Source organism: Lichenostomus cassidix, chromosome 20 (assembly GCF_008360975.1).
Source record: "Lichenostomus cassidix isolate B80296 chromosome 20, HeHo_3.0, whole genome shotgun sequence".
NCBI classification, from domain to species: Eukaryota; Metazoa; Chordata; class Aves; order Passeriformes; family Meliphagidae; genus Lichenostomus; species Lichenostomus cassidix.
The window spans coordinates 9,970,895-9,993,603 of NC_139500.1; the positions used below are offsets into that span (position 1 = coordinate 9,970,895).

Consider the following 22,709-nt stretch of genomic DNA (forward strand, 5'->3'; position numbering starts at 1 on the left):
AGTCCACAGAGAAGTCTCTAAAGAGAAAAAAAACAAAAACCCAAGCTAAATCAACTCTCAAATTCCCATGTAAACTGAGTTTAAGAGTGGAAAATTTCTTTTACCTATTCTTTGGGTGGTACAGAAATCTAAAATTCCTATAGCCCTGCTTCCCTGGGCCAAGTCAAACAAGGATATTGTCCTTTTAATGTCTTAAAGGCTCTGTTTTCTTGTAATGCCAAATGCAATATTTTTTTGAAAACACTACACCAGAAGTTTCCCAGCTGAGAAAACAGGCTGGTGAAAAATGGTTTCAGAAAACGAAATAAACCATGCAAAAGCTGTTCAGGGTGTGTGTATGAAACGAACATCTGGATTTGGCTTGTTAAACTGCCTCTTTTTTTTTTACCTCTCCCCCACCCTTTTCTTTTTCTCACAGCTGTTCGAAAGAGTCCTAAGGGCAAAGAGACAGGTCAATGGACTGGGTTGCACCTTTTTTTCTTTTCCTTTTTTTTTCCAAACCTCTTTGCACCTACGCAAGGAATCCAGGCCACATGTGTGTTTAATAAGTAGGCACAAACACGAGAGAGAAGAAAAAAATATCTCAATTCCTGTTGGTTCTTAGGAGAGACACTGAAGGAAAAATAAACTCCGGAATTCAAATTTTCTCTCTCAAAAAAAGAAACCTTATGGTTTCAATAAAATATTTCTTTAAAAACCCAATGGATTCTTTTTTTTAATCATGGTCTTTTCAGAGTATATCTTTTTCTCTGTTCCTTCAGAGAGGAATAACAATGGGTTAATCCCTTACCTGCTGGAGCAAGAGGAAATTATAAAATGCCAATGGCCTGGGTTCACTGGACTGAGTCTTCCTATAGCACAAAATAGATATATACATTTATATTGAATGGGTTCTTATCTAATTTCAGACTGCAACTTCCCCAGCCCAGAAATGAAGCAGAGAACAAAAGGAACTGAGAAATTATCTGGAAGTGAGATTTTTCTGAGGAGCAGAGAATTTGCCTCTTCCTCCTGCCAGGGTGTCCCTGACATTGCTACAGCCATGGCCAAGAGCAGAGCATTTTTAGAGCTGCAGGAAGCTCCCTCACCTGGCTCTTCAGACAACGTCTAAGAGTTGTGTTAGGTCTGACCCTAACCTTGGCTCCAATGTCTTTACCACACATCTCAGCCATCAGCCAGGGCTCTGAGATACCTCCAGCCCACTGACAATGACCTGCATGTAAATACCCAAATCCTCTGAGACAGCCACGTGCCACTGAACCCTCCTGAACACAGATGGAGACAGCCAGGGAGCAAGGCCACCTGAGCTGAGCAGACACTGACAGTTACTACAAGCAAACCCACCCTCTTTACTTGAAGCTCTATTTACTGCCCAATTATTAACAATTTCTGTGCTCCCTATGCACACATCAACATGAATCATAGAATAGTTGGAAGAGACCCATCAGGATCATGGAGTCCAACCCCTGGCCCTGCACAGGACAGCCCAATAATCTCACCCTGTGCCTGAGACCATTGCCCAAACTCTCTTTGAGCTCAGACAGGCTTGGTGATCACTGCTCTGGGGAGCCTGTTCAGTGCTCACTCTCTGGATGAAAATTTCTTCCCTGATACCAAACCCAAACCTCCCCGACTCAGCTTTTCAGCTTAGACAGAAGTATTGCACTTGTGGGTTGATCTATATAAACACCCACCTCCTGCTGTTCAGAGGTTTTCATACACAGGTGGAAGAGTCTGTGACCCCTGCAGCAAACCTGAACCGTGATTGTTTACTCCACTTCCTTTTGCTGTTGCTTCTCTGAATTCTGCTTGGGGTTTGTTGCAATATTGCAGTCCAGTAAGTACAAAAATAAGTCCACAGATCCTTGAGTTTGTTTGAGGACTATTACTTTGGGTAGAAAATTGATGCTGAAAATTAAATACCTGAGTAAAAGCCCTTTGCAAAACACAAGTGCTGGTGCCAGGAAAGAAGCTGTATTGCTGAACATTAATGCTATAACTGAGACAAGGCAGTGATATTTCCTGGAAAAAGCCTTTGCACAGTAGCCTACATTGAAAAGCCAGTGCTTGGCAATAGGGGCTGCTTGGAGAGAGCAGATTAAACACACAGTGACAGTGCTGAGTTTTGGGAGATTCTTCCACGCAGGAGAGAGCACTGCCTTTTATTGGTGTGATGAACCTGGATTTGAACTCTGTAAATACTACTAAAAAAAGTGAACAACAAATAAGCAGTAAACAGAAAAAAGATCCCACTCCAACCCCAGCACTGGCTTGCTTGTCAATCCCAGGTCTGCATGGAATCCATAACAAGAAGACAAATCTAAACCTGAAATAGAAACTTGCGAGTAAGACTTTTGCAAGGGTGTGCAGTGACAGGACAAGGGGGAATGGCTTCAAACTGATAGAGAGCAGGTTTAGATTGGATATTAGGAAGAAATCCTTCCCTGTGAGGGTGGGCAGGCCCTGGCACAGGGTGCCCAGAGAAGCTGTGGCTGCCCCTGGATCCCTGGCAGTGTCCAAGGCCAGGCTGGACAGGGCTTGGAGCAGCCTGGGATAGTGGAAGGTGTCCCTGCCCATGGCAGGGGGTGGAACAAGATGAGTTTTAAGGTCTCTTCCAACCCAAACCATTCTGTGATTCTACAATAGTTCTATGATTCTGGCATTAAGCTGGTCCAATGACAGTTCCAGGCCACAATATTTGGTCAGCGAGGAAAGAATTTGCCTATATTTTCCAAATTCTTATCTGCTTCAATGGGCTCAAAGAGAGAACTACCTCAAAATCCAGCTGAAAGTAAAGTGAGTTCCCCTTCTTTTCTCTCCTACCTTACCCTTTTTTTTTTTTTTTTTTTGTAAAAGACCCTGAGAAGAGTGTGGCAGTGAATATTATTTATGGAGCACCTAATAAAAATGCTATGGGGAAATAATTACTGGAAACATCTGACTGTGTGACTGTAAATGCCTGGGCCCTAGCACACTGATTTAATGGACCACTGCTCTAGTCTGTTATGCCTTGTGCTACTGACTGCAAGCCCCCTGCCCTCCTATTAAACCCCTCACATCGCTGGTAGATCAGGACTGGATTCTGCAAGGTTTGTGGCAATTTTCCAGAGAAGGATAATGTGAGCAGGGGTGACTCTGTGTTCACAGGAAGGCCTGAAGCCAGCCCTGGGAGAGAAAAAGTGCTTCGTGGAGAAATCACAGTGAAAACCTGGACAGTATGTGGTTCTGGGACTGAATAATGTTTCATGATGCAGACACCAGGTGCTTTAGGTATTTCTGAAAGACACTGGTCACATGTGAACTCTTTCCTTTTTTTTTTTTCCCAACCCAGTTATCATTCACAAGCCACCAAACGTTTTCATTTTTGGCTGGTTTTTTTCTCTTCAACATGCCTTTATGACCTCCTGAACCCAGTGGCACAAAGCCATGCAGCCTCCCTGCACAAAGGGCACTTCTCACTCTGAAACACTTGCATCCCCTCCACCGTTTCACAGACAGATGCAAAAATGTTAAAATTCACAAAACACCTTGTAAGTGATATGAAAAGCACGAGGATTTGAAGTTCCTGCTTTCATTTGCAAAAACAGTCCTGAAGAAAGACCGGAGGGCTATCATTTAACTGCTGCTGCTGACTTGCTAAATGAAGAGGAGAAAGTAAAAGGCAGCTCACTGCCACACTGACAGCAAGAACAAAATCACATCCACTCCTTCTGAACCCAGCAGTTAGCACGGTTTTTCTTTTTTTCCTCCTTTTTTTTTATTGATGGTTTTAATGTAATATTTAAGTTGGAGCTAAAACAGACCATGGAACATTAAATCACTACCAAATGCAAATTTACCTATATATCTGAACTCCATTTTCTCCTACATTTACAAAGCAAAATTCTACCATTTGAACTGCAAGCTCCTATTGCATTTAATGGGAGGCAGCAAACTCCAGACATTACTTGGAATATACATGCACTTATCTTGTTGTTACAGGTCTCCCTCGCAGAACTAAAAGAGAGCTTTAGTACCAGACAGTATCTCTCCGGGGTCATACCCAATGAATAGTGTTTTTTGAAAGGATTATTTCAAAGGAACTCTGAAAAAGAATCTAATGACTTGCAAGCTACAGGATTGCAGCATGGGAGGAAGCAGATAATGGAATATGACAGCAATGCATTTTTCATAAACCCAGTGATTTCTATCATAACGAGAAGCCCATCTATAATTCGGAGAACTCCCCCCCAGAAGGAGACCTGCGCTGTTGCAGAAAGTGCACTGGAGTACGAAATGAAACAATAATGATGATGATGTTACTGATGAGTCCCACAGCTCTGTCTTCCCTTCTGTCTCGCTGAGGTTCAGGCAAGAGGAGCTGTTCCAATCCCCCTCTGCCTCAGCACCACTAACCAGGGAAGCTCAGAGCACACATCAGAGACCTCACGATAGATGTGAAGCCCCAGAGAAGAGAATGCTCTTTATCTGCCCAAAGTTAAGGCCTGCATCTGCTCTCAATTAGCAGGCAATTAGGGGAGTTGAAAACAAACCTGTTTACATTGGCTATGAAGTCTAAAATAATTTGTGAGATGTCAGGGCAGGATATTAAGATGTTAATGATCTTGTTTCTGTACTTTCTTGCGTGTGCTGGAGTATTGCATCTTCCTTCCTCAGCCCCACGTATTGATTGACCTCTGGGAGGGAGAGAAACCCCCAGAGGCAGGTTTGGGTGGGAGGAGAAGTTGTGTTTACAGACAATATGTATGGGAGACATGAGAATGTGAGTTTTGAAAAAAAAATTAAAAAAAGGTGGATGTTCATTTTTAATTGTGAAATGTCTCATGGATTACAGCCTTCAGAGGTTTCAACCACAATCCCCATAGTAAAGGCCCAGGCTGTAACCTCCTGTGAACATCAGAACCAGTGACTGAACAACCCCAAAAAAGGCTGTTTGCAACCCTTTGCTGGACTTACTCCCCCAGCTCTCCCTCCACAACAGCTCACCCAGGCAGGTGACCATGGCACAAGCAGGCTGTTTGCCCCACTGAGCATCCTGCACGAGACATCTAAGGACAACTGTGATCTCTGAACTTCAGCTCAACATCTGGGATTGGGTTCTGCTCATTTCTGTGTGACTCCCTTACAAATATCTATTTACACCATTAACTCTTTCAGAAGAAAGTTTTCACCACTGACCTCTCATTTCAGCAGCATCACCAGGGTGAGGCTGCTTAATGTTCAGCTTCCTGGCTTCACTTGGGTCATTTCTGGGCAGCCACATGAAAAAGGGTTTGCACAAACATTTATTCTCCTTGGGCAGAAAATTGAAAAGCAGCATCAGCGTCCTTTGTTTCTGAAATCACAGAATTCATTTCCATCAGCACAATGCAGTACAAGAGCAGTGGAATTGATGAGGAAAGTGCAGAAACACCTGCCTGGAATGTGCATTTCGTACCTTATTTAATACAATCAGTACGTTCTTACTGGCTGCCCACATTAATTCTGTCAAACTTGCAGTGGGGCTTATTGCCATATTGACCTTATATGACACAGTCATCACATCTATCTTTGACCCCCCCAAAGAAAAATTCTAGTAAATAATCCACTCCAAGTTGACAAAATTAAATTTTTACTGTTCCCACTAATGAACCCTGTTACCGTAATTATTTATGTCATGTAAACAGAACTCTGAATTCCCCCTGCCCTCAACAATTCAAAAAGCCAGAGACAAAAAGTGTACCACAGGTGCCACTGTGCCCTCTTGTGTTCTCCTTTGGGCCATCTCCTCTCTTGTCCTCTTGGGTTTTTTCACCACGTGCTATGGATCCAGCTCTAATAAGAGCCAGGTGCTCGAGCCCCTAGGCTACAAAATAGCTTTAATTACAGTATTAATAGCATTCTGCTAAATCAGAAAAAAATCCCGAATAGGTCAGTATTTGTGGTTATATTTTTCAGTGTCCTGGTGTTTGTTTTCTTTCCAATTTTATGTTTCTTACTGGCATTTATAATGCCTAAGAGACATTCCAGAGGCCAAAATACAGGCGATCTGATCTTCACATGACACTCCTAACTTTCCACAAAAAGAAATAGCAGGAGGAGATCAGATCTGCATTATAGCAGCCCCAGAGGTACACCCTTGAGTCTTGACCTCCTTAGATGAAAAGCAGAAGAGCTCAGTATTGTTAGTATTTATTGTTATTATCTTAATTGCTACTATTATTAAGCAGTCCATGAAATATATTAATATAAATAACCCAAACGTAGACATTTGAAACACAAATTCAAGCACAAAGAAAAGACACCTCCTATTTACCAAATATTAAACTAAATTTCTTTAATACTTTCCATTAATAACTCTTGCAGATGCATACTGCATGAGTCAGTCAATACTAAAGGTTAGGATGAATGTGCACAGTAGGGGAATGCCAGCTGAGCTCTTGGTTGTTGGCTTTTTTGTTGTGTTTTTATTTTTTTAAATAACTTCAGGTATTGCTGGTGGATGAAGTGGATACTTATTATTGAAAAGATTAAAGAAAAAGTGGGCTCTGTTAAAAGAAAAAATATCATATTAATGTAAATTCTGTCATTAACATTAAGCTCAAGCAGTTCAGTTCAAAAGCTGAAAAAATCCAACTGTTACTGATTCATTGACTGGTGGAAGGAGCCTGTCCTGCACTGGGGGGAGAGGGAGCCACAGGGTGACAACTCTGTTGCACAGCACAAAGGCTTGGAAAGACTCTACTGTTCTGCAGGGTGCTGGAAAGAAAACTTTTCCAACACTTTCAGAGAAGGAGAATCATGGCCATGGGCATCCCAGCTCTCCTGACTGTGCTCCCCACACAGGGTGCCAGGAAGTGATCTCTCCTCCACAGCATCTTTGTCCCACTCAAAACAACATCTTGACATCCACATGCCAAATCATGTCTCTTCAGCTGCTTCCACCCCTGTCACCACCAGCAAAACCTGGACAGGCACCAAACCCATTCTAAACAACCCGCTCTAGGGGAAGGTGTCCCCGTCCATGGCAGGGGGTGGAAAAAGATGATCTTTAAGATCCGTTCCAGCCCAAAGCTTTCCATGATTCTGTGGTTCAGCTGGTGACCATGCAAGAAGCTCAACACTTTCACTCCCAGCTCTGTTGACTCCTCACTACTGAGAGTAGTAAAACATGTTTTTGTCAGTAAACTACGGTGCTGTGACTCAGCCCCTGACACACAGGGTGCAGTCACCGTGTGTACAGTAACATGGTGCCATATTTAGAGTTTCTGACCATAACCACACTTGCAAAAACTGCATTAGATCAGCAGCCAGTTTCCCGGACTCCTACTCCTTGTTTCTGACTTCAGGAATTCAGATTATTTGTCTTGTACCAAATAAAGTTGCTTAGGAGATAAAACAGTAAGAAGGAAAAACAGAGAAGCCTAACAATTAGCTTTAATCTTCTCTGTCTTGAATAGATAATGCTTATAGAGGAAAACAGCAGATAGTAAAGACCAAAAAAAAAAAATAGCAGCAAACATGAAAATAAACCTTTTCTCTGGATTTTTATTTTTAAACTTTGCATGCTATCCTTAGCAGCACATAAGTAATTTGCAGAAGTGTTGTCCAATCCTCATTAACTTTATTTGTCCTCGTTAGGACTGCCTGTAAATATCATCATAGGCGAGGAAGACCCACAGCAGAAGGTGTTGGAATTTGCACCGTGGCTGCTGCTGCCTTCTGCAGTCAGCCCTCAGGAGGGAACACTGCAGCTGGCTTAGTTCAAGATTCTTTTTTTCCATAAAGAGCAGGTTTGCTGCAGTGTAAAGGCTCTCTCACTTAGTTTTCTTTCCGATTTTTCTTGGTTGTTGATTTTTGTTTGTTGGGTTTTTTGGTGTTTTTTAAATAACTTCAGGTGTTGTTGGTGGATGGAGAAAGTCGAGAGACTCAAACAATCACACAGGATGTTTTGGGATTAGGGAGGATCAGCAGCTCATGCTTTTGTTGCAAGAGTGTTTAACAGTGAGACCAGATGAGACCAAAGATACCTGCCCTGGGAAAAGAAAGGCAGATAAACATCGTCAATTAGCAAAGGTGACAAGTGCTGGGAGAGGGGATCCGGGACATATCAGATAACTCTGACCTGGGTCCCAAAACATCTCCTGCCTGCAAGGAAAGGGAGGCCTATACAGGTGTATTTATTATTTTGTCTACCCCTGTTTCTTTCCCATGCTATTTCAGAGACAATCACCTGCACACAGCTGCTCCCAGGGAATTGCAGGATAACACCTGCGGGGCTGGAAGTCTAAGAAAAAAAAGCATGGACTTCAAGTCCAAAAGGTCACAGCTGGTCCTGTGGTTTTGGGGCAGCTGCACCACAGAGCTTGACTGCCTTGCGTAGCTATGAGGCACTGAGGGAGAGAGTGTCCTAGCAGAAGAGGGCACAGTGGCCAGGGGAAGTCCAGAGTCTGGCAGAGCTGCCCTGGAGAGCAGGAATGAAGCCTTTCCAGTGCCCACTCACTTGTCCATTGTCGTGGGCAGAGGACACAGTACTGGCACACCCCAATCAGTGCAGTTCTGGGTGACCTCTGCATAGCAGAAACAAAGTCAATCCACTCTGAAGGCAAAACTGGGTTGGAAAATCATTCAACATATTCTTTTCTGTATTTTTAGTCATTCTTTTAATGAATATACACAGCTTTTGTAATGATGGGGTTTTGTTTATTTTTTCATTTTATTTTTTTTTTCACTTTTGTAGAAATGGAGAGACCTGGAAGAGACCTTAAAGATCATGTAATTCCAACCCCCTGCCACAGGCAGAGATTTCATCCTGTACGCCAGATTGATCCAAGACCCCATCCTGACTGTCCTTGAACACTGCCAGGGATCCAGGGGCAGCCACAGCTTCTCTGGGCAACCTGTGCCAGGACCTCCCCACCCACACATGGGAGAATTGTTTCCTAACATCTCATCGAAATCTCTGTTTTAGTTCAAACCATTGCCCCTTGAAAACTAAAGATAACAGTAAAAATTATTATAAAAGGGCTTTTGCCCTGTTTGGATTAGTTTAAGTGATGGTCTCTGAAGAAACCTCTTCTATCAATAGCCCTGATAGATCCTACTGACCTGATTCCTTTGGGTCCATTTCCAGGGCAGGGAAATAGTTGTGTCCACCCATCCAGGGTCCAACTGAAACTGAAACAAGAAACCAGAACTGTGACAATTAAGACACCTAGAAATATTGTTAGTTTACAGCAGACCCCAGGAATCTGTTAGGTGAGCTCCCTCTCCTTTCCACCCTCTTCCCTACTCCAAAAAGCCCACAACTGCTCTGGGTCACCTGCCAGCTCTGGAGGCTGGCAGCTCCAGCAGAGGGGCCTGGCTGGCTCTGCTCTCTCTGTTTATTTTCTGGGAAGTCAGCCTTGGTCAAGTGGAATGAATCTTGTGTTCATTTTAAGAAAGTTTATATTTGACTCTGGTAGGACTGGGGAGGAGGTGAATGATAGGAAGAGGAGGGAAGGACCAGAGACCTTGTGGGGCTGCCCCCACACCACCACAAGCAGCCCCATAACCAAGCCAGCAAGAAGATGAAGCAAAGCACCAAAATCAAACATGCCTGTTGTTGTTTTTTCTTTCTTCAAAGCTGAGAGATGACTCTAAAGCTAAATCCAGCTCTCACTCCACAAGTGACCTTGCAGCTCATGAAAAAATGTAAACTAATTCCCCTACTTTTAAAAATCATCTTCTAAACTGGAAAAACACTTCCTAACGTTGCAGCACAACCTGACTCATCCTGCAGCAACAATCTCTGTTTGCTACCCACACCTTGTGGAACTCAAACTCTCATCTACCACTGCTGCCTGCAAGACAAAGCAAGGGGATGTTTTGTTCAAGCTGTTCTTGGAGCCATTCTGCTGGGACAAGGCAGGGAGTGAAAGTGGAGAAAGGAACTGAATCAGCCTGGACTTTCACAGCAGCTTTGCACAGTTGCATGAAGCACTCCTAAAGGTTTTTTAGGCTGTATCCTGAAAGCAGGATAGCAGAAACGATGCAAATCTGTGGCTTTGCATCTTTTGCAGGGCATCATTCCCTGCCCGGGAACAGTGTGGAGGGAGTGTCAGCGATCCTGCCTTGGCTGCTCACAGAGGAAGCAGTAAATGGAGATGCTCTGTGCAGACTGCGTTCCCCATGCGGTGTAAACCAAAACCAGTTCCTGCAATTCTCTGCAATAATATAGAAGGTTTGCTGGCTACTTCTCCCATCTGTCTCCTGTGGGTATAGACTGCCTGGCCTCTGAGGAAACCAAGAATGACATCCTTCTAGATTTATAATCACAGGGATTTATAAAATACAGTGTTGTTGTTAGGTGCCTTGAAGTGAAAGGGGAAAATAAATAAATAAACTACATGGGCGTCGCCACTGGAAAAAATAAAAAAAAAAATCTGATCTCAATCAACCAACCACATTTACTACTCTGTATCCACGGCCAGGCTCGCTGCATAAACCACCCCTGTCAGCCCTTCATTCTTTCCAATACTTCTTAGGAGCATCCATCTTCTTCAACACAACATCCCTGATTTCAAACGCCAGACACAAATTAATTCCGGGAATCCTACAGCGGGGAGACATAAAAACCCATTTAGAGGTTTCTGTGGAAGCCTCTCTCCGTGCCTATTTCAGGCAGCTCAGCCCCGGCATGGCTCGCTGGAGCCAGCCTGGAGGAGCAGGAGGTCACAGGTCTGCGGTGGATTGCAGGGATATGCCAGCCTGGGATGAGGCAGCCACCGAGGGGATGTCTCTGTGGAAACCTGGGAGGAGGATACTGGGCAGAGCTCTGATGTAGAGAATTAAATTAAATAGTTCTTTTATTTTAACTCCTTCATTTTAAGTCAAGGCATTAAAACTCATAGGGTTCTTTTTCAGAGACCAGCTGCCTTAAGGTTTCTGCTACAGCTCTGCATGGCTAGGACAAAGAAAAGTGGGAAAAAAAGGAGGGGGAGTTGAACCTCAGTGCTCAAAAGAAATGTGTCTAATGCATTTGGTAAGGTTCAAAGAAAGAAGGAGGTTTTCTACAGATTTGGGGGTTAAATCACCCCTCAGGGTAAGGTGTTGAGCAGCATCTCCCTTCCGACATGTAAACATTAATACTGTGAAGTATCTCACTGGTTCTCTTTCTGAATGGCTGGGTTCAGATGTGCAGAGCTGGGAGGACAAGGACAGGGACCTGTCCCCTGAGTCACCTGGCCTGCAGTCAGGAGGGTCCATGGGTCACACATCAGCTGCACTGCAGTCACCCTGTTGCACTTTAGCTGCTGGCACAGGGCATTACAGCACATTTTCTTCCCTCTAGCTCATAAAAATCATGCATTTTGTCAATAACCCCACCTATTTTTATATTAATTTTATGGGGACTTTTTTATTTCCAGGTATTGTCAAATCTTGCTTCAGACAATCTGTGGGTAAAATAAACATTTCCTGAAGATACATTTCCTTCCTTTGTGCTTCAGAAGAGGAAGAACACCTTGTCCTAAGCGGATATGGTGAAAGGTTTGGGCAGTTTCAGGGAATTGACCATCATTTGGAGCTAAGCTCATGCCTTCGTTTGCGACTTACCTGCTATTTTTATGAGCAGAGAAGAGCACTCAGTGTCATGTCTACCCTTTTAGGACTGCAGTGGTCAACACCCAACATCTGCCTCCAAACTCCCTGGATCCACACCCACATCTGCAGTGCATGTTAATGAACATCCACCACCTTCAGCAAGGACCAACCCAAACCCTCAGCCCTCCTGATTCCCCCAGCACTGGGCTATGTTTGAACCAGCCGCTGATGCTATGATTATGTTGGTTTATGTCCCTTCAGGAACCACAAGCTGAAGCAAAACGGTCAATTGGTAGACAGGGATAAGAGCTGGTGATAAAAACAATATGAGTTGCTGTGAGTCGACATCCTTCTCACACCAACAGCCAGAATTTTGGATGAAGGTGGCAAAACTCCCCAGATATTCAGGTGTTGTGATAAACAAGAAACAAAGCCTATTCCAGCCATCTGGGGGAGGCAGCCCAACCACAAAGACATAAAGGAAAAACAGAAAAAGGACATAAAAAATTACGTTTGGAGGAGACTAGTTCTTACCAGTATTTCTCCTTCCTATTGTTTATATGATATTGTAGTTTATATAATATAGTTTAGGATATAGGACAGGACAAATGGCAATGGCTTGAAACCAAAAGAAAGTAGGTTTAGATTAGATATGAGGAAGAAATTGTTCCCTGTGAGAGTGGAGAGCTGTGGCTGCCCCTGGATCCCTGGAAGTGTTCAAGGCCAGGTCAGATGGGACTTGGAGCAACCTGGTCTAGTGGGAGGTGTCCCTGCCCCTGCTCGGGGTGGAACTAGATGATTTTTAAGGCCCCTTCCAGCCCAAACTTTTCTGTGGCTCTATGATTTTTCTGCGGCTCTATGATTTTTCTGCATTATGGGAGTCAGCAAAGTGAGATTGGAAAGCCAGTGCGACACACTGATATTTTCAGTCCAGACAACAATAGAATAGACAAATTTTATGGGTGGAGATAGACAAAAGAGTATTATTTAGAACCCCTGGAGGGCTAGGATTCAGACAGCTCATTTTAGTAGTTTTCAGAGCTCCAATAATGTTTTTCTTTGTGTTAGTCAAAAGACAAGACTTGTTCTTGCCTATTATAGAGACCTATAGCTTGCCTTTGGCAATCCCACTTCAGCTGGTTACACCTCAGTTTCCAACCTGCACCAGGAGAACAAAGAGAGCTATCTGCCTCCTTACACACCTGGGGCTAAATGCTTTTTGACCATAACAGACAGGAACTGCTATTAGGAATCTGCCTTACAGACCATGTCTATAAATGCTTGAGAAGACAGGCTCAAAAGCAGCATTTCAGGGAACAGAAACTAAATGCAAAGGAACAGAAACTAAATTCCTTGAAAGATCTATAAGAAAAAAACACAACAGACACATTAATTATTTAGCAAAACTCAGATGTCCATTAATGGCCACTCAGACAGCATTTTGGCAGGATATCCTATTTACTGGGCCACTCTTGCCTCCCTGTAGCTGCCCATTTTGCTTTGGTGTGTTTGTGAGTCGTTTCTGCTCTTGTCAATGGGGTGAAGCTCTGCAGCTCCCCATCTTGTTAGGAGCACTTTCTACTACCACAGCCACTCCAAAAGCCAGCACCCAAAAAGCCTTGCATGGACCACTGAACAACAAAATGAAGTCATCAGCCCTGGGGAGAAAGGAGCTGTGGCAAATATTACTGTTTTTTTCAGATGTAAATCAGTGAAGCCTCATTTTACTAAAATACAGAATCAAATCCTTGTCTTTGGCACCCAGCAAAGTTTTGTAAGGTGACAGAGATCAGAATCTGGCCAAGGAACACAGAAAGCTTGGAGAAGTCATATTCCATGCTCTTGGGTGCCGCCTGCAGGCTTTGGAACTTCAGGTTCCAAACCCACATTGAATGTAGTCACTTGGGGAATAAAAAGGGGACTTATCACACTAAAATTATAGAGAAATCAAGGATTGAAAATATGAGCTTTTTTGAATCAGTTTTAAGTAAGCAGAAGCTGAGATGGGCTTTTTTTCCCTACAATGAGTCTTCACGGTGATCTGAACCCCATAAATAAAAGTTTATTAAATTTTTATTAATTAAACATGTCAGAGGGCCATAAACTCAAGGTGATCAGGAAAACACACCCAGGAAACACACCCAGGAATATCTCCAGATGTTGCTCTCTCTCTACACAACATCATGCTCCTCACAGACTTTCAGCCACATAAGTGCCTTTGAGGATACTCATTCCAGCCCCAAAATATAGACCACATATGGAGACTTACAGAGTTACTGCTATTTTCAAGCTCTTTTTCCCTTTTTTTTTTTTTTCCATTCATTTTTGTTATGCTTCATGACCCTGGACTACAGAAATCCAGAGACTCTGGCCTCGATGTCCACAGACAACCTCATCAAAGGCGTGATAACAGAGCAGGACAGGGATGTGCCACCTGGCCACATGGATTGGAGCTACCTGCACATGGCCAAGGGCTCTCCTGGAGGGCTGGCACTATTAGTGCCTTCCTTCACCTCTTTGCTCTCTGCCTTTTCTGTGAGACCTCAGAATGGTTTCCCAAAAGGCTCAGCATTTGTTCTGGCAGCCATCCATGTTCTGCTTCCTCACAGTCCTCTGGGTCTGAGGCTGCTGCTGTCTCCCCTCCTGCTCCCAGTCCCACCACTTCCTCCCCACGTCCCGTGCCTGAGGTAGGACTCAGCTCACAATGACCCAGTTAAAAAAACACAGGTTATTTGTTGACGGAGCACACTGCACTCAGAGTCCAAAACAGCTCCGAGGGGATGTGGGGGCCTCTCCTTGGGTAAGGAAAAGTAGTTTCTGATACTCAGCTCACTTGGGCAGCCTGAGCTGGGCTGGGGATGTGGGATTTGCCCTAGGCTTGTGTGTGCAGGGGCTGGAGGGAATGGCAGAACCTCCTTCTCCCCAGCAGGGAATCCACCAGGGACACAGGAAGGGCAGCTGAGTCCCTGGTATAGTCCTTTGTTCTGAAACAGGTGAGGAGTGGAAGGTAAAACAGAAGGGGAAGCAGTTAAAACAATTTCAACAGGGCAAAAAGTAATTTACCTTTTCTGATGATCTCAGACCTGGTGTTGGATCCTGGCTGTTTTGACCTGTGACATTGATGACCATTAAAACCTAGCTTTCAAAATCCTGTTTTCTTATAAAGAAAGAAGGTTACTCTACCCACCTTTCCCTAGGAATATATACCCATTTCTATAAAGAACAGTAGATTTTTTTCAAAATAGACCCATAACGGTTTTCATGTTTCTGCCAGCTTGATTCAAACTGCAAATACTGATTTGGTTTTAAAATATATAGAATCATAATAAAGTCTGAAAGTTACTGGTTTACTGGTTGTTCGGTCTTTTTTAAACTTTATAACTGGGGGTTATATGTCTTGTATAAATATAAAAGAAAAATGAAAAGAATAAAAAGAGATAATAGGAAAAATCAACAAGAAATACAGAAATGGTAAGTCTGTAAAAAGACTATATTAATTTTAACCATTTTTTTCCCCCAGAAAAATGAAACCTTTTACTAGCCTAAGAATTTTTCATGGAAATTGCTGCATTGTCCACCCGACTATATTCAACTAAAAAAAATTGTACTTCAAGAATACATTTTAACCATCACTCATAAAATACAGTCTTTTCTCCTTTTCAGTGCTTTCTCTCATATGTCAAGTCTCTGCCAGAAGTTCAAGGCCCTTCTCACTGAAGAAGAAAAAAGGGAATGAGACAGAAGCGAGAGCGAGTGCGATTGAAAAAGGAGGAGAGAGGAACAGCCCTGACACAGCAGAATCGGGAATGGTTCAGTGTCCTGTTGAAAATCTCCAGTGGAAGGCACTGAAATCCATCAGTGCCTGGTCAGTTGGGGTTTATGGAGCACACAGAACACCAGCTGGGCAGGAAGCCAGTTGGCAGCACAGCAGAGCTCCCAGGGATGCTGCCCCAGCACTGGAATGTGCAGGACACAAAACCAGTAGCAGGCACCACTCGGCTGCAGCCATGAGAGGGTCCAGCTCACGGGTGGATTGACACTGGTGGGCAGGGGAAAAGTGCCTGTCCTGAAGAAATGTCCACCTGGCAATTGCCAATTAGCTTTTGAATGTTCACAGGGGTCTGAGTGATGCGTTGTTTCTGGTTTAGGCTGAAGTTTCTCTCATGCCATTTCTTCCTCTAGAAGGAAAAACAACAGCCAAAACTCTATAAGATATGGCTATTCTTCTTACTAGAAGATTTTTTCCTCTGAAGGAGGAAGAAGTACATCTAGAAGGGATTTAGGGAAAATATTATAATTTCTTTCCTCCTCTTCCAGAAAACCAGAAACTTGAGTGTTAACATCCATGTGAGAATGTGTGGGAGCAAAGAACGTGGATTAAAGGTCTATCTTTATGGAGTATTTTTTCATGCAGAGGATCCCAGTGGCCTCTCCATCACCACTAACACTAATTTTACTGGAGGGCTATGAGCCCACTGTGAGTAAAGAATAGGCAAGGCACAAAAAAACAAGGTTCAAGGAACCAAAAAATGTCAAGAACTCCAATGGATCTGGTCAAGCTTGGTCTTCTGCTTCTTTTGAAATCAACTAGTGTGGTAGAGGATCAAATCTATTTCCCTGTCTCCAGCTTCTACTAAATGCCTGACTATCCTCATGCAATGCAACCTGAAATCCTCCACTCTGACCAGTCCTATTCCTTCAGCCACTTGGCTTATTCTCTGGTGTTTGTATCCTGGAGTCCCAGCAGCAGCAAAAACAGCTGCCAACATCCTGGGAATATCTGCCTTGGAATCTTGACTACTGTGTGAAGCTGCTGCTCTCCAGTTTGAGATTTGTGTTTGCAAAGGAAATCTGTCCAACAACAACATCGAGAGAGGAAAAAAGGAGGAAAAAGGGCTTTATATAACAGAATTAACAGAGCTGTTGCAATAGTAATGTGAAGTTAACAGGCAACTTTTCCTCCTCCTTCTCTGCCCCCACCCCAATCTCCTGTTCTAACAGCAGTTTCATTTGTTTTTGTTTCCAAGCTTCTTTTACTGGCCACTCACACAGCCCCGCTCCTTTTGTCTAATTTGGATCTCGAACTTCCATGCAACAGACTCTTGCTGTAACTGTAAATCTTTTTATGGCCCTTCTGCCTCTGAACTGTAAAAGCAATGCCACTGTAAGCTGCCTAAATGGGTCGTAAATCCACTTAGTGCACTGAATGAGGGGGAAAAAAAAAAGATTTTAAGGGAAAGAAGGAAAAAAAAGGCAAACTAAGGTGGCTGGAGGGACACAGGGGAAAAAAACCCAAGAATGTACTGCTAAATGGAACCAAAATAACAGGACTCAAAGGGAAAATATGAAGACTGAGGTGGGGGGAAGGATGAAATAATGCATTTTGGTGGTAAAAACAAACAGCTTCTGCAGGGCTGTGCAGTTCATTAACACCCAGCGATTTACAGGACGATGTTGGTTGCCCTCTCCACTCCTGTTGGCACCACTGGGATTTGGTAGCACCAGGAGAGTCTGTGAGCCTGCTAGCAGCTAATAGACTCTTTTTCCACTGGGTGGTCCAGGGACTGACTGGTATTTGGGTCTAATTCCAGCTCTTTTGCACTGCCTGACTTCCAGGTTTAGTCGTGGCTCTGCGTCTCGGTTTATTCCATTCTGTAAATTGGGGATAAAGATATTCCCCTTGTTTTCAAACTGTTTTGAGAACTTCTGAAATGCCACCAGGGAAGGGGCAGAACTGATTCCTGTAGCAGTCAATAGCAACAGCTTAATTTGTTTCTGTAGAAGCAGAGCTTGCCCAAAATGGGCCACTTTTTTCTGTGTAATTTATTGCATTTATCACCATGGTATCTGAGCTCTAAGAGTATTATCCAAATTCCACTGAATTCACTGAGTGTCTTTCCACTGCTTTCAATAAGTTTTGGATTTGACCCCAAAGTCACAAAAAAACCCAAAACCTGAGGAATATGTCAAAAGAATGTAAGTGGGTGTGAGTTGAAATTGAGGAGTTTGGAGACGGGAATATGCAGAACAGTAGCTATTTAAAGCCCAAGTTCGCTACTGAGTGTTCCCTTTTAATAGGGTTATATAAATACACTCCCGTCTCAATACATGTGGAAAAACAGGCAGTGAGGTGAGACTCTATTGCTTTATTTCTTATGGGAAATATTGTGCATAGCTAAACTACCTCTTCCCCTTTCCTCACCCACCACCCACAGTCCCTGGAAGCCTTCAGCAGCTGTGCACAGCGTGGAGAGGCACATCCGGCAGCACTGAGAGAGTTAAAAAGTTCACAGCTCTGCCCTTAAAATAAAGCTCCTGTTTTCACTGCATTCTCACCTTGCCTTATAGACTTGATCTGAGTTTTGGCACTCAACATGTCAGAACGGGAGGGGAGACTGGTTATGCCTTTTATTAATATTATTATTATTTTATTGGTCTGCTCCTTTGCAAGGAAAAAAGGAGGGGGAAAAAAAAAAAAAGTCTTGGCTCTCTGTGAAGACCAAATGAATTTCAGTACAGCTCCCCCAGGCCTTGTATGTCCTCCACAGAAAGTGACTGCCCAGGTGGGCACCAGTAGGCACCTCAATTCCCATTTTCAGGACAAAATACCAGTGATAAAAGAGAACAGAGAGCTGAACCCTCTCTTTCTCTCCAGCACCACATGTACAGTGCACTGGCCGACAGCTCAGGTCAGGAGGTGCTGATACTATATAAAAGAATACTATTAAAATGATGGAAATCTCTGACTATGAAAGGTGGGGACTGCACCTGGATAGTAATTGCATTTCAAAGGAAATCCATCTGGTATTTTGTTACTCATTTTCTCCATGCACTTTGTGTACAAGAACAATACAAGGGTTGGAATATTTTATATTCCACTTCCAAAAAGCTGCCAAGCCAATAAACTATATAGATTTTTGCAATATTATATCAATTATAGGTAACAATTGTAATATACTCTTTTTAAAAAAAATCTTCCTAAATGGCACGGCTCCTTGGAGGAGGCAAACTCCATCAAACTCTGTGGAGCTCATATACAGAAAAAGTAGTGAAGTCTTCAGTGTCTGGAAAGTTTTACAACTACAGCTGAAGTCAAGGGAATGTAATTTCTGCCATCACCAAACCTAAAGCTATCTGCTGCACTGAGGACTGAACCCCTTCTGCATGGATGGGCAGTAGGGCAGTTATGGGGCAATCCTTTGGCCAGGTGAGAACCAGCTCCAAAATGAAGACTGTTCATGTTTTAATAACACCAGGCTAGAGCTGGATTGGGCATGTCTGCTCACAAACAACCATGCTTATATATTAAAAAGAGCGCATTTTAAAATAAAATCTATATAAAGTCTATCAGAATTTGGTAGCAGTCTTTAAAAGCCTTGAGAATGCAGCAAGTCTTAAAATAAAATCACATACAGCCAGAGCAACCTGATGACAAGACAAGCTCTCCTTCATTGCCAGCTCAAGTGATTTTGTTAATTCCAGTGAATATATCACAGGTCTCAAGATGACTGATGCTTTCATTACCACCTTGGCCTCAGCCATTGGGTGATTGTTATGAATCTCAATTTTCATTTTTAGAGTTTTAGCTGTCACCATCCAAAGAAATGGTATTAAAAATAAATGAAAAAACAAAATGCAGAAAGAGGGGGAAAATGTAAGGTAAACCCTACGGAAAAAACATAAGAATTTAAAAATAACATTATATTAATTATTCCTTACCTATCTTGAACTTTTAATGATGATGTTTGATGGCTAGAAGAGAGGTTACTGGCTAGCTGACAGCAGCAATATTACTGTAAATGAAACCCATGCAACAAAATTTGGCTATAACCCACACTTGCTTTAAATTTGTGCAACCTCTAGCACAGAACTAGGAAACAGTCACAGATTTAATTTACTTTTCACTTCTGATGCTCTCTGCATATTGTGGGGGATATGGTTTTGGCAAGGAGTTTGCATTTATTAGCGCGTATAAATATACCAGGAATGTTTGGTCTTGCTGTTAAAGCTCAGATCTAGAAGACAGGAATATGTCAGAAGCTGAGTGTCATTTTTATAAGCAAGCTTCAAACCCATGTATTTCTGTTGAAATACTTCACAAGTAAACCAACTGCACCCAAAATGGTTCAGAAGGCAGAAATTAGACATAATCTGAAATATTCTTTTTAAAAAGTATTTCCTTATTTCTAAGATTTGGAAAACTGATTCATGATTTCTAAGTATTTGCAAATGCAAATACTGCTGTTAACTGCTTGTCATTGTTTCATAAAACAACACCCAGGTACAAGGACAGATTTCTGTCTGCCTAACTAAATTGGAGAGAGAAGATTTATTGAAATAATGTGCAGAGCCATAATTCAGCAGCCCAGGTTCAATAGCAGATGCTGGCACTTGGTCTCCCTACGCATTCCTCTGTTCACACCACTGTAGACATTGCAAGGCTGAGCATCCCAGGGTACTGCAAGGTGTTTTGGAAGATTCAGGTGAGAGATTTTGCTATGAAGCATCCTGTGTTACCCTGGCACAGATAAGCCCAGGTCCCTTGGGAGAAGGGTAACATCACACAGGAGAAAACAACATTGCAAGAGACACTAAAAATATTCTTATTTCTGAAGATTTCAAAAAGCTGTTTAGAAGTGTTATGGTTCAGAGAAGCCCTTTTATTCTTTCCTAATGCAGGGTAAAAAACTAAAGAGATTTGGATGAAGATTTGTGCCTAGCTCTGAAGTGCCTCTCTATTTCTCCTTGCTTTGTTTTGCTCCTCTTGCCAATGTTTAGGATGAGAACAGTTTATTTTGGGGTCAGCCTCAACTTTCTTGCTCATGTCAGTTTATTTTGGATCAGATTCCTAAATTCATTTACATCCACACACAACCTACCCACGCTATTAAAGGGAAGAAGCTTCCTCTCAGCTTGAGGAGAACCTGCTGGCGACAAACTCCTTCTCCTCTGGACCATAACCTTTGACTCGTCCTGTGGGGGAGAAGGGAGAAATGCAATCAGGTGCAGAATTCCAATACATCCCTCTGGGGTGTCAGACATCCCATATCCAAGCAACCATTAAAAAGTCCATATGGAATTTCATTTTTAATGTGAAGCAACAGGGAACAGGAAAACCCAGCAGGGAACACATGCCGTGTGTTACTCCTGCCTGAGGGCTTGGGATGAGGTCTGAGCCTTTCCAGGTGCTCTCCTCTGCATGGAGCAGGAGCTGTGGGGAGCTTCAGCACGCTTGGGGTGCTCTTACACTTTATTGTTATTATTTTAACTAAGAAACTAGCTGCTTGGTCCATTTGAGGAGGCTATGGCTTTGAGACAGATGTGGAAGTAATCTGAAAACATGAGGGTCAGGCAGTGGAACACTTCCAAGATTATATGAAACGTTAAGTGAGTGAATGGAGAACATTTATTTTCCCATCTCATATTCCACCCCAACACTGGCTTTCTCAGGCTTATCTTCATATCTGCATTATACCTGAACACTAATTGTGTTTTCCTCTACATTTTTTCCTGTAGATCAAAAAAGTTCCAATCCAGAGCCTTCCCTTTCCTAGCAATGAGTTGTTTTTTCCCACCTCTGGCATCAGCTGAGCAGCCAGGAGCTGGCTGCAATGTCAGAGACACTGATGGACTGCAGGGACACACTGCAGCCCATGGACCTCTGGAAATGAAGATGAAATGAGGCTCCGTTGTGTGCAGCACATTGATAAGATTTTGGCCCCCATTTCAGTGTGACCCAATAGGTTTAAATTGCTTCATTTCTCAGCCAGCCAAGAGCAAATGGGTGGTAGATGTGATATGGCTGTTCACTGGAAATCACCCTTGATTGATTTACCTTCTCCTCCTCGGCAGTCTATGGGCTCACTGTGTGGCTGGGGCACATAAATTACAGAGAAAAAACCTTTCATGGTTGTGTATAGTCTATATATGTTGTCACCCCATCAGAGGAGAAGCTTTTATGAAGTATTAGCTCTAAGTGTATACAGAATAGAAATGACAATTTTTATTTGCTTGTCAGAAGCTAAGACACATTTTAAGGTAATATTTGTGCATTAAAATCAAGTAGAAACAAGTAAGTAATTTTTTTTTTTCTTAGTTAAAGAAACAACCAGAAAATGCTGCTGCAGGTTATAAAAATAACAAGAGAATTTTTAGGAATTTTTTTTGTTTTTTAAACTAATAAGGGCTGTGAAATTCAAAAAATTTTCGCTTTCATTAACAAGATTTCAACAATTCAGGGTTTGTTTTTGCTTTTTTGAAAGAAGATACAAAGATGTTTCATTTTAATGTGTTTGCAGGAGGAAAAAAAAAATTGCTACCAGCACTCTTACATTGTTATTTCTGGGGGATGAGTTACAAGAGATTGGAGAACTATTCCTAAGAATCATTTGTGTGATTTATACATTTCACTGTGATTGGAACATGGCCCTCATTTCAGGTTGTAATACTCACACTGCCACCCACTACGACTGAGAACAGTCACTTGAACCCAGATTAAAAAGAATTGAGATTAAACTCAGGGAATAAAGACAAGGGGTGTGTTTGTCTCAGGTCTGTGCAGCACACAAGAGCAGAGCCCTGACTCCAGGGTGCATTTCCCAAGGGACAAAGCACCGACAGTCATACAGATGTAGATTAGGTTTAAAATCAGGTAAATTCAGACAAATGTTCAAGGTGAGACTTTCATATTCCTTATCTGAATATCCCAGTTTTCAGAACACTAACAGTCCACCCACCTCTCAGTAATATGTCTCAAAGTTATTTTCCATCCTTACGCTCAAAACTTCAAAACTACCCCAAGTGGGAAAACCTGTTTCTCCATACCCATGCCAGCTCCCACTGAAGGCAATGATTTCCCTGTCTCTCCCCAAGGTCAGTAGAGATTTACAAGATTCAGATCTATTTTAACATTTTCATGTCCCTTCAGTTCTGAAATCTGCCAAGCTTTTCTGGTTACTGTGCAGTAAATAGTGCTTAACTGCTGACTGCAGAAACCCTGGAGAAAGTTACCATCACAACACTTGATAATTAATAGTCACCAGCAACATTCCACTGCTCACATCACTTTGGTGAAAGAAGAAGGGAACTTGGTATATTTTAACCATAAAATATTACTTGTCCAATTCAATACAAACTCCTTCAGGAAC

General features: G+C 42.7%; 1 long non-coding RNA gene across 1 annotated transcript; it reads right to left on the reverse strand.

Annotated features, from left to right (window-relative positions):
• Positions 1-5,183: 5,183 nt before the first annotated feature.
• LOC146428809 (uncharacterized) lies at positions 5,184-20,517 on the reverse strand. The gene is made up of 3 exons (XR_014856074.1): positions 20,442-20,517; positions 9,088-9,156; positions 5,184-5,335 (listed from the first exon to the last, which is right to left on the reverse strand). It is a non-coding gene; the product is annotated as an uncharacterized LOC146428809 (long non-coding RNA).
• Between the last annotated feature and the right edge of the window lie 2,192 nt (positions 20,518-22,709).